The sequence below is a fragment of the Vombatus ursinus genome, unplaced genomic scaffold (assembly GCF_900497805.2).
Source record: "Vombatus ursinus unplaced genomic scaffold, bare-nosed wombat genome assembly UNPS02014814.1, whole genome shotgun sequence".
NCBI classification, from domain to species: Eukaryota; Metazoa; Chordata; class Mammalia; order Diprotodontia; family Vombatidae; genus Vombatus; species Vombatus ursinus.
This window is the reverse complement of record NW_020954592.1, coordinates 1,424,436-1,437,479: the sequence shown is the minus strand read 5'-3', so window position 1 is coordinate 1,437,479 and position 13,044 is coordinate 1,424,436.

Genomic DNA, 13,044 nt, shown 5'->3' with positions numbered 1-13,044 from the left:
AAGTTCACATTGGCAAAGTAAAATCCTAATTTCACTTTTGTAGAACTGAAAACTGTTCTTTAAAAGGAAACAAATGTATTATTTTTGTGTCTAATCATGAAAGGTATCCTGCAGAAATTTATAAGGTATATTAAAATTGGGCAGATCTCACATTTAAAGACAACAATATTGCATTCAATAATGATAATCGGTGTTTATGGGACTGAAATAAATCTTTTAGCTGCTCAAAAATGAGGCACTGAAAATAGAGAAAAGATGAATTTTGTACTGTATAAACCACACACTTTTTCCTGCTAGAGTGTACATGTCTTGGATTTATCCTAGACTGTTTTATGAAGATTTTTTTTTCATCTGAAAATTTTACATTCTTTTTGCAAATGCTCTTGTGTTCTTTTGAAGACACATGTTACAATTTTCATACTATTTATGGGAGAAGGTCATTTTTATACTAGGTTATTTTGGAAATGTTTACAAATCAGAGTTCAAACTAGAACATATTATTGCTTCTTATAAAGCTAAAGGAAAATACATCAGGTATGACATCTTGATTGAGTAAGAGAGATTCTGCCCATATTAGGATTGTGGGAGAAGGCCTGAGCACCATAGTAAGATGCATAATTAATGTAAGGGGACACTGGGAACATAGGAGACAGAAGGAAAGTAATATTTTAAAAATCAAACACTGAAATAGGTCAACCTATCTCATTTCTCCTTTAGAACACACACAGAAAAGTTGATTTCTGTCTTGTGTGTCTATATAATGGAAGTGGAAATTTTATTTTTTTGTTCTTATTTGTAAAGGTCCATTGTGGTATTGACTTATTTATTAATGTGCCCTACATTTTGTGACATGTAATCCTTCATTTTTGTTGATACTGAAAATCCAAAATAACTATGTCATGTTTTGAGATCTTATACTTTAGAATCAGGAAATGAGGCTCAAAAGCTGTTGCATGTAGTTTAAAAATTTATTTAAGAAATGTAAATGAATTACCTGAAGATGTCAATTATTATATATGGTTTTGCATGCCCAAACTCAGTGCTCAGTTATCGGCATGAATTGTAATGACTGTCATATCTCTACTGAATATATTAGCAAGTTACACAATTTACAGAGTGATTAACAGAGGTTTATATGTAAAGTTATTTTTCTCCTTTACTTAATTATATTGTAGTGTGAAGATAACAGAACTGCTTATCTGTTACCCAAGTGGGCTGTAGAAATCATGTTCCCTGTAACAGTCATTTAAAGTCAATATTTATTTATGTATGTAATACAGAAAGTTTGATTTTTGTGTGTCTGTCCTGTTATTTACAGAGAAGAAATCTTCTTGTAAAATTTTTTTTGTAAAAAAACAAATGAAAGTATTTGTAAATAGTCTGATATTCTGTTACTCATTATTTTCATGTTAGAACTTGTACATATTGTTTAAGTAATAAACTATCTCTAAACCTGTAAAGGAAGCTGCATTTTTCCTTCCAAGGGAGCCACATTTTATTTTTTACCTTGAACAAATCAGAGACTCCTCTAACACAAATCAGATTTAAGTGGCATAAGTTTGGTCTATCAGTATGTCTGGAATTGAGGTCTGGTTAATGTTAAGAAGACGGCACTTCATTCTAATGAAAGTATTTTATAGTTGACAATCAACACCCCAGAAGCCTTTCATCACATTTAAAATCATTATTCATGATTCCTTTTCGTAAAAACTCTTCACTTATTTTCCTATTAATGTCAGAAGTATCCTCACTAATCCTATATAGCTTCAACATTTAAATATCATTAGTAAATGCTTCTATATCATAGTTCCATTATTAAGTTGAAAGATTACCTACAAATATTATTAATAAAGCATAATAAACACAGTACCTTCTATCGTGTCAAGTGGCAACAATATTTTCCCACACAATTCCTAATTACCTCATACTGTATAATGATTTAGTGATTAAATGACAGGGATATTTGTATTTTTAATACTGTTCACACATATATATAGGGACAAAATATTCTTCCTATCCATTTCTTTTTCATCTGCAAAAGTCACATTTGCTGTGTTCAGGTTCTATGACAAGCATGTATCTCATGACTCTTCCCATGACTCAGTTTATCTGAGTATCTTTACATATACATACATGTATATATACACATACACATATACATGTGTATATGCATATGCATATACATACATATATACATATACACATGTATATATACATATACACACACATACATACATACATACATATATATATACACTAATAAAGGATTCTTGGTTCGGTGGATAGATTCTGAGGGTTTTGCGAGTTTTGTTGGGAAAATGTTTTTATTTTCAGTAACCTGTAATGGAAATTAGTATCTTTTTTCAATAAGCAACAAAGCATTGTGTGTGTTTTATTTTTCCTCCTTGGGCTAGGCAATGGGGTTAAGTGACTTGCATAGGGTCACACAGCTAATGTGTCAATGTCTGAGACCAGATTTGAACTCAGGTCCTCCTAACTCCAGGGCCAGTGGTCCATCCACTGCACCAACAAAGCATTGTTCTGAGAAAGGGCTATACTATAGGCTTCACCAGACTGTCAAAGGGGTCTATGATACACACACACACACACACACACACACACACGCGCGCGCACACACACACACACAAAGATTAAAGACGTCTGTTCTAATGTAACCCCTGAATTCCTAGGCCCTAGGGATTTGCACTTGAAACAATTTATTGACCTTTACAATTTCTTCATCTCTCATTCAACTGTTATAACTAATCAACTCCTAGGTCAGACAACAAACATTCATTGTTCTAGACCTACCCCTACAACCAAAATCAGTTTAAGGAGACATAGATTTTTAGTATGGGTTCATCATTACTATCCATTCAACAATTGTGTGCTGGTCATCATGGAATCTCACAGAACCACTTACAAATGATAAAGATAGTAGTCAACTTTATATAGCTGATAATGAGTATATAAATATAGCAATTGTCTGTCCTGACCTTCTTCCACTGGAACCTTTCTCAGGCATTGGCCTCACTCTTCCATCTGAGCCATCCTGTTAAGGGTCCTCCCTGCTTCCCCCCACACCCCACCTCACTGAGATCTCCTTTGATTGAAGCCCTCCTCTTGCTATTAAAATTTTTTTCTATGTATCCTTCTGCCTCAGAAGCCTTGAAAATCAAGCCCTCTGTTCACTCTTTCTTGTTGCTGAGGTCTCTCCCTAATTCTTCTGTTGGAGCAATGCTGTCACCTAAGTCACTAGCCAACCTCCTCTTTTTTCTACCCTAAATTCTAACCCTCTTTGGAAGTCACAGATCTCAAGACTCAGAGAGGAGTTTAGAGGTCAGAGTTATCAGTGTTCCAGTGTTGTTGTTAGCATTATCTCAGATACTTCATAGGTTAAATAATGATAACACAGTTACATAGTACTTTAAGATTACAAAACTCTTCCAACAACCCAGTGAAGTGAGATTTATGATTATTATACCCCCAGTTTTATAGATAAGGAAACTAAGGCTTATAAAGGATAAGTGACTTCACCAAGGTCTCAAGGCTAGTAAATGACAGAATCAGATTTTAAACTTTGGTCCTCTGACTCCAAAGTCATTGCTCTTTCCTTTTATTTAGTGTTGGCTGGAAAACTACATTTATAAATTTCATTATATAATTTATAAGTTTAATTTTAATTTATAAATATGATTATAAATTTCAACATTTATAAAATTATTTTTACCAGAAAAATTTTTTCCAGGTTCCAAAGAACTGATTCATAAATAAACTTTTGCCATGTAACCTGTCTAGAAAGTGATCTCTGCTTGTACATGAATGCAGAGGAGAGAAGTCAGATGAGTTATTTTCGGTCATTAAAAAAATACTCACCCGAGGTGCTAAAGAAAGGGATTTTAAAGTAGTACTCAGTGCCAGGTCTTGTTAGGAGCACAAAGATAAAAATGAAATGCTCCCTGCCCTTGAGGTGCTTATATTTTACTGGGGTGGAGGGTGAGGAAATATGACAAAATGTACAAATAGGTATATGTATTCCATAATCAAAATAAATGCAAACTAATTCCAGTTTGGAATTAGCATGGTTGTGTTTGGACATATGAGAATCTTCCTGTGCATTGAGGTACACATCTCAGATTAAAGGGTATTGGAAGCATACTGAAGTGAGTCAGAATTTGTCAGAGGCTGAATAGGTGAGTCACTTTTAGGCAGAGTTATGCTGGAATTAGCTTTAATCAGAATCATTTAAAATTTTCAGGGAGAACATTTAAAACTCAGAAATAATCAACAAATGACTTAATTTGTTGTTTTGTTAATTGTGTAGACTTAAGAAAGAATTAATAAGGTAGATTAAACTTTAAAGTATGTGCATTCATCTCCCCTTCTCCCACTAGAGACCACTTGTTAAACTTTTACCTGCACTTTTCTAGGCTTAGGGAACATTGAAAGGCAAGCCTATAGATGATAAAGGAACACTGAAATAGAACTAAGAAAGTATATGGTAAACAAGTAAAAGGAAGCGTGTGACCATGATGAATGGAGAGACAGATGATAGAAGAAATTGATGATCAATACAAACCAGGGAAGAAGGACAGAGCCACGCCTGTTTAATGCTGCACGCGTGTTTTATTGTCTTAGTTGTGTCTGACTCTGTGACCTCATTTGGGGTTTTCTTGGTGAAGATACTGGAATAGTTTGCCATTTCCTTCTTCACCTCATTATACAGATGAGGAAACTGAAGTAAACAGTGTTAACTGACTTGCCCAGGGTCATATAACTAGCAAGTATCTGAGACAGGATTTGAACGCAGGAAGATGAATCTTCCTGGTTCCAAGCAGTGAGTTATCAACTACACATTTTTAAGAAGATGATGAAGCATTGGGGAATCTGAATGTGATAAGGCTAAATCACACACACACACACACACACACACACACACACATACACATACACACACACACACAGACTAGGATGTCTGAGATGAGAACATGCTGCAGAAAATGACTTCATGAAGAATGTTTTATCTTGTTTGAAAATGAAATAGGCTAGAGCCTAAGAAACTAATGAAGGAGAAGCTGCCATCCAGGACCAACTCTCTAAGACTCAATTAACTTTTCTATTTCTATTTTCCCACGTAAACTAAAGCTGATACATTTTCCCTATTCCATAGACTGGTAATGATGTAAGCATGATGATCAAAGGAGCATTTGCAAAGCACACACAATTTCTCAAAGATGGACATTTTCTAGCAGTGTTATGCATTTCTCCAAGGCTAAATGCAACTGGAAATAGGCTGATTTTCGTGTTACCACTCTTCAAGTGATAAACACAAAATGGGTTTGAAGTGTTGTCTTGAAATTTAGTCTATGAATGTTCTTCACTAAGTGGCTGCAGGTCTAACAAATCTGTCTAGAAAACAGTCATATCCCGTGAAACTAAACCTATCAGTTGCTGGAATCTGTAAAGGAGAGAGAACATTCCATTGAGACAAATGACTCAAATACATAATCCCAACCTGGAAGTGAACTTGATAAAACAGTGAAACTCATTCTCTTTCAGAAATAGACTTGTCAAAACCAGCAATGAAAATCTAGCCCCAGATTTGATCTGATACAAAACAACTGAGTTTTGCAAAATCAGGTGTAGTTAATAAGATAGTTCAGGATTGCCAGAAACTGAAAAGATCAAGGCTAGAATATGACCTAAGTGCTTAGTGAAAGTACCAGCTTGAATCTGATATATTTAGATCATCTAAATTTGATAAGTCTGCAAAGAAAGTGTTACGGTTAAGATCAGAACTGAGATATACAATTATTGATTGTTTCACCATACTCATCATCATTATCATAATTAGCAGCAGCAACAGCAGCACATTAAGCAAGCACTTATGCTCCAGGCCCTTTGCTAATCACTGGAGCTACAAAGCTACAAAGAAAGGCAAAACCTTGGTCTCTGACTTCAAGGAACCTCACATCCTAATGGGGAAGATAAAATATGAACAACTATGTACATTCTCTCTTCCTCTCTCCCATCTCTCTCTCTCTCCTTCCCCCATTCTCTCTCTCTCTCTCATTCTCTCTCTCTCTCTCTCTCTCTGTGCCTCTCCCCCATCTCTCTCATTATATATATGTGTATATGCATATTATATATGTATACACACTTACATGTACATGCATAGTATAACTCAGAGGGAAGCAGTAGTGTGCTGAATAGCTGGATACCCCAAGAACCAGCTATTAAATTTTTAGTGTGAGCATTTACACCTCAAAAATCAGCAAACTACAAAAACTGATTATTTCATTGATTGTCTACACTGAAGAAATTCATGACAAAATATTAATAATGCAGATTAAACTGAAAAGTTTGTCATTCCTACATTTTTTCAGAAAAAAAATATTAATTGTTACACATTTACCAGCACCACTTTGGAGGGAATGTACTAACAGTTGCAGGCTTGGGGAGCAGGCAAACCATGAAGTCTCCTGCAGAAGGTGTGATTTGAGTTGTCTTGAAAAGAAACAGGGAAACCAAAAGGCATATGGAGGGGGAAAGCAGTTGAAGTTTGAGGGACAGCCAGCGAAAAGGCTTTGAGTTGGGGGATAGTGTCATATGTGAGGAAAAATAAGAAGACTAGTGTGTTGCTAGGTTGTGAAGTAGGATGCAAGTAAAATCTTAGAAGGCTGGAAAAGAAGGAAGAGGCTAAGTTGTGAAGGACTTTGATGTGAAGAGCCAAACAGAGTTTATATTTGATCCTGGGAGCCATTAAAGTGTGCGTGCATGTGTGAGTGTGTGTGTGTGTGTGTGTGTGTGTGTGTGTTGGGTGGGGAGGTTTGGAGACTACATGGTCAGAACTTGCTTTAGGAAGATCAAACTATATGTATTTTTATCACTCCTTTATTCAATAAAATCCAATGGTTCCCTATATCCTCTAGGATAAAATATAAAATTTTGTCTTTCCAGTTTCATTCTGTATTATTTTGCTCCCACACTCTGCTATTCAGGCAAACTGACCATGCCTTTATGGCAGTCTATCTTCCACTTCTGTAACATTACACTGGATGTCTCCCATTCCCTCTGCTTAATAGAATCTCTCACTTCCTTTAAGATGTAGTTCAAAAATTTTTCTAATCAAGGTCTCATATCCATTATGCGTGTATGTGTGTGTGTGTATTGGAGTTAAAATTTATAAGACTGAGAGCCATTCTGTAATAAATAAATAATCAATGAATATGAACAGGCAGTAATCAAAGGAAAGGATCCAAGCTAGCAACAAGTATAAGTGTATATACCGACACTTGTTGATATATATATATATATATTATATATATATGTATATAATATATGTATATTTTTCCAAATCACTAATAAGCAGAGATATGCACATTAGGGAGACTCTGAGGTTTCACTCATACCTACCAGACTGCAAAGATAACAAAAGAGTAAAATGACTAATGTTGGGGGGTTGAGGAGAAACAGGTGCACATACACACACTATTGGTGAATCTATGGATTGCTCCAACCATTCTGGAAAGCAATTTGGAACTGTGCCTGAAAAGTTAAAAACTTGTACATACCCTTTGGCTTAGTTATATCTCTCCTTGGCTTATGTCCCCAAGAGATTGATGAAAGTAGAAAAGAACACATGTACAAAAATTTTGTGCTTGCTTTTTTATCGTAGACAAAAATCGTATACTCAGGTGTTGTTCTACTATTGGGAAATGACTAAACAAATTCTAATATATGAATATGATGGGATCATTGTTCTTTAGGAAGGGATGGAATAGACTAGGATAGAAAGAAACTTGGAAGGCTGCTATTAACCTATACAGAGCTAAGTTAGCTCATATAGAAGAACAATTTATACGACAACAATATTACGAAGCAAAACAACTTTGAAACACCACAACTCTGATTAATGTGATTATAAGCTCAAAATCTAGAGGACTGAAGATGAAATGCACCACCTATCTATTGAGAGAAAAGTCATGGCCTTGAAATGAAGTTGAAGGATATGTTTTTGGACATGGATAATGAAGTCTCTCTCTTTTTTACCCCAATTCACTAACTTTTCTTTCCTCCATAAGTAGAATCTTTTCCTAGACCTATTGTTAATATTATTATTATTATTATTATTATTTTACATAGCTTCTTAGTTTTACTATAACTAAAAATCCAAGTTGATAGTTTTTATTGTTGTTAGTTGTTTCAGTCATGTCCAACACTTCATGGAGTTGAACATGACTTTTCTATTTTTTCTATTTTTTAATTGTTTAATTGGAAAAGATACTTTGAGGGAGAGACAAATGCTGACAAAAGTAAATAGATGAACAAACAAATAAATAATATTTTAGGAAGACATAACTTAAATACTATCTTTTACAGGAAGCTTTTCTTGATCCAATTGATAATGCCCTCCCTCCCAAACAACCTTGTTGTTGACAAATTGGAATATATTTGCATTTATTGCTTTTACATTTATTCTGTATATACTTACATATTTATCTTTCTCCTCTCTTTGAATGTAATCTCCTATAGAACAGGAATTATTTAATTCTTTCTATTTATATTCCCATTTTCTAGTAGACTTTTAATAAATGATCGTTGATTGATTGATCATCTTTGAGAAATGTTGAGAGTAGGGATTATTTTCCTCTTTGTATTTGTATCCCCAGAGCCTATCAAAGTGTTAGGCACATTAATAGGCACTTAACAAGTGTTTGTTGTTTGACTGACTGATTGATATTCAATACCAATAACAGCTGTAGTTTTACTATTGTAGTTAGTAACTTTTGTTGAACAGATTCTGTTATAGAACGGGAGGCTCCTATACTTAGAGCCACAAGACCTGGTTCTGCCACTGGCAGCTGAATAAATTTAGATAATTCACTGAACTTCTCCCTACTTTGGTTTTCTCATTTATAAAATGAAGGGGTTCTACTAGATAATTACTAATGCTCTTTTGAGCTCTAACATTTTACAACACATTGTCCCTTCTTAGGAAATTGTTTTAAGTCCTGACAGAAGAGGCAACTTGAACTGGTTGATTAAAGATATTGTTTGTAATGACTGACATTAAATAAAATTTTAAAATCTGCCATGAGTTTTATAATCACTATTTTATTTGATCTTCCCAATAACTTAATGAGGTAGGTTCTATTACTATCCCATTTTCCAGAGCAGAAAATAGAGACTTAGAGAACTTAAACAATTTACCCATGATCTCATACTTAGTAATTGTATATAGTGAGATTTGAACTTAAGTCTTTCTCCATTATGAAATATGGCTTATAAATAATCAATAATATTGTAGGCTCTTGAGTAAGATCCTTAAGGTGGGCCATAGATAGGATCATAATAAAAAAGAGCATTTACCTAGCACTTTAAGGTTTGCAGAGTGCTTCACAAATCTTATCTTGTATTATCCTCACAACAATCCTGGGATATAGATGATATTTTTGCCCATTTTGCAGATAAAGAGACCGAGGTAATGAGAGATTAAGTAACTTGTCTGGAGTCACACAGTTTGTAAATGTCAGTGTCAGGCTTTGTTACATCCCAGAAATTTAGGTTTGTTTCTTTTTCTCTCATGTAATTGTGTCTGTGACTTGTTCTTTAACTTAGTCTTTATTTAGGATTTCATCATTAAGTCTCCATTTTGGTCTGTGTCTTTTATTTGTATTCCCTGAACTGATTACTACTTTTTATTGTATTATGGTCTGTAAATATGTGTTTTCTATTTTTTTTTAACATCTCTGGGTCCTAATTCTTTAACACGTTTTATAAAAAGTAATGTGGGTGCTAAGAAATATTTGTATACCTTAGCAGTTTTAGACACTGCTATAATTCTTTAGCTCTAGTTTCTCCAGCAATTTGTTTAGGGCTGTATTTTTTCTTTTGTTGAATCTCTTTTATTAGACTTATCCAAACTGAAAAAAGAACATTGAACTCTCCTACCACTACTTTATTACTGCATTTTCTTACAATTCAGTTATTTTTTCCTTTATCACATTTGGAGCATACAAATTTAATATTGATATTGGTTTCCTGTTTGTTCTTTTAAGTATAATGTAATTTCCTTGTTTTCATTCTTTTTTCAGGTTTCACATGTCACAAGTTTTGAAGCTACAGTTATGACTAAATTCTTAAGTATGATAAGGAGATGACCTGGGAGTAATTATCAACTTTGGAGGGGTGTGGGGCAGTTAGGTGGTACCTAGGATACAGTGTCAGGTCTAAAGTCATAAGACTCATTTTCCAGACTTCAAATCTGGCCTCAGACACTTGCTAGCTGTGTGGCACTGGGTAAGTCACTTAATCTTGTTTGCCTCAGTTTCCTCATCTGTTAAATGAGCTGAAGAAGAAAATGGAAAACTACCCCAGTATCCCAAATGGGATCATGAAGAGTTGGGCAAGACTGAAACAACTAACACCAATAAAAGCTATCAACTTGAATTTTTAGTTATAGTAAAACTAAGAGGCTATGTAAAATAATAATAATAATAATAACAACAACAACAACAACAACAATAGGTCTAGGAAAAGATTCTATTTATGGAGGAAAGAAAAGTTAGTGAATTGGGGTAAAAAAGATATCCATTAGTGTATCCATAATTGTAAAACTATACCCACTTTCAGATTTCAGCAGATTTTCAGGATGTAAGGAACAGAAGTAAGGTTGTGCTCAATTCAAAATGCATTCCTAACTTGTTAAGTGCCTTTCCGAATTTGAGTGGGTCCTTCTTTTCACTTTTTAAAAGATATAAGATGTTGAATGGGCTCATTTGTACCTGTTGAGTAGGTTAGTCACATATAAAAAGTTAAGTAGGCAGTAGAAACAATGAATTTGCTCCTGGCTTAGATTACATCTGTACCTTTTCCCCACCCACTCATTTGCATAAACACATGAGACTTTGAAGCTTAAAAAGTAGGGAACCTTTTGCCCCAAAGCTGTTTAGTGATTATTGGGCAAACTGTTATTGCCTACTATTGCCTAGCTTGAAGAGATAAAGATTTGGGAAATGTCCTGGATAGTCACCGTAAGTTAGAGAGTGAGGTTCTCTCATCTAGAACACTGAGTCCTGGACAAGTAAAAGTTGTTGAAAGAAGGCTGTACCTAACAATGTTAGCTGACTGAGATGACACTCTTCTCTCCTTCCTGCCTAGAGGGTTATAAACCCCTAGAGCTGAGGTCTTCAGAAAGAAAACCTGAGAAGGCTTCAAGTTATGGTATCCTCTTCCTGAAAGTGAACTGCTATACAAAAACTTGGAGGTTGTAGCTGAGCCAGAAGCTGGAGGTAGTGGAGATTACAGCAGCCCAGTGAGGAGTAAGACCAAGGAGTTTGGTTGAAAGATCCATCCATCCAACATAATTACCATATCCTTCTAGGAGGAAGCCCAAAGTAACACAGATGCCAGGCATCCAATGGGAGACGAAATAAGATTTCGTGTCAAGAGATAGTATCATAGGATTACAGATTTATAGATGAAAGGAACCTCAGACACCTTGGGATAATTGCCAGAGGATCAATGCCAGAAATGTGAGTTGCCTTGGTAGCATATGTTTTCAACATTACTGCCTCAAGACTTTTCATGATGTGTATTTGAGGAAATAAGTAACTCAAGTGTAAGGAAAAATGTTACTTTGCCATCTCAGGAGACATTTTTGCTTTTAGACAATTATATATAGTGGCTGACTATTAAAGGTTTATGCATAAACAGGGGCTCATGAGCTCTCATTTTTATAGTAAAATGAAAAGTTTGTATGTAGTTTTGTGTTGGTATGAAGATTTTGCAAGGTAAGATGATATCTTTGTGATATCATGATAGTATTTAATTCAGCAAGTATTTATTTGGAATTTATCTACAGAACACTATATTAGATGCTAGGAGAGAAACTGACCCTGATGGAGCTTATAGTATTGACACATATGTAAGTAGATATAATACAAAAATAATAAATAGTAACTATGGGCAATTAAAGTTGTTGCCATATTCTTTTGGTTAGTTTCTCTGCAGGTAGGTGGATAGACCATTAGTCAGGAAGATATGAATTCACATCCAGTCTCAGACACTTATTAGCTTTGTGACTCCAGGAAAGTCACTTAATTTCTATTTGCTTCTGTTTCCCCAACTGTAAAATGTAGATAATAACAGTACCTGCCTTTCAGTGTTGCTGTGAAGATCAGATGAAACATTTGCAAAGAATTTAACACAGTGCCTGGAATATAGAAGGTCTTATATAAAAGCTTATTTCCTTCCCTCTGAATAAGCATTTGCAAATAGTGTTATAGTAGAGTAATTTTTTTTAACCAATCTAGGTAGGCTGTTTTCAAAAGTTCCTTTTCTGAATATCTAAACATCAAAATTTATAGTTTTGGTATGAAACATTAAAATTATATTCTCAAAAACCACATATAACATTTTGATTCATTTTAGTTGCTTGTTTGATTTTGAATGGAAAAGATAGTCTGGACTATTCATCGATGTAGAAAACACCCTGTTCAGAAAAAAAAAAAAAAACCTCTTCCACCAATATTATGGTGCAATGCAAATCATTGCTTCATCTGTCACTTATATTCTTAGAGAGTTGCATGGGCATAGAGAATTAAAATTACTTATCCCTGGTCATGCAGTCATTATATTTCAGGAGCGTTATTTGAATCTAGATCTTTCTGACTTAAAAACTTTTCCTTTAGGCACTATAGTATATTGCATCTTTAATTAATTCACTCTAATTAAAATTATAGAGCTTTCACAAACTCATGATAATATGTTTTAGATACTTTCTTCATTTACAAGCCACAACCCACAGTTTTAAAACTCAGGGATATGACAACACTAGGTAAAATTCTATTCAGAGGAATCCTGAGTCATCCATTTGGAATACTGGGTAAATGTTGGATCAAGAAATGAAGCGGGCGTAGGTGAAAGTGTTTATTTTTAACCCAAGGTAAGCCTAACTCTGTTCAGGCAAAGCATGCAGCCCTGGACATTCAAGAGCAATGCCAAGCACGGAGTAACTTGAGCACCATGGCCACAAAGTCT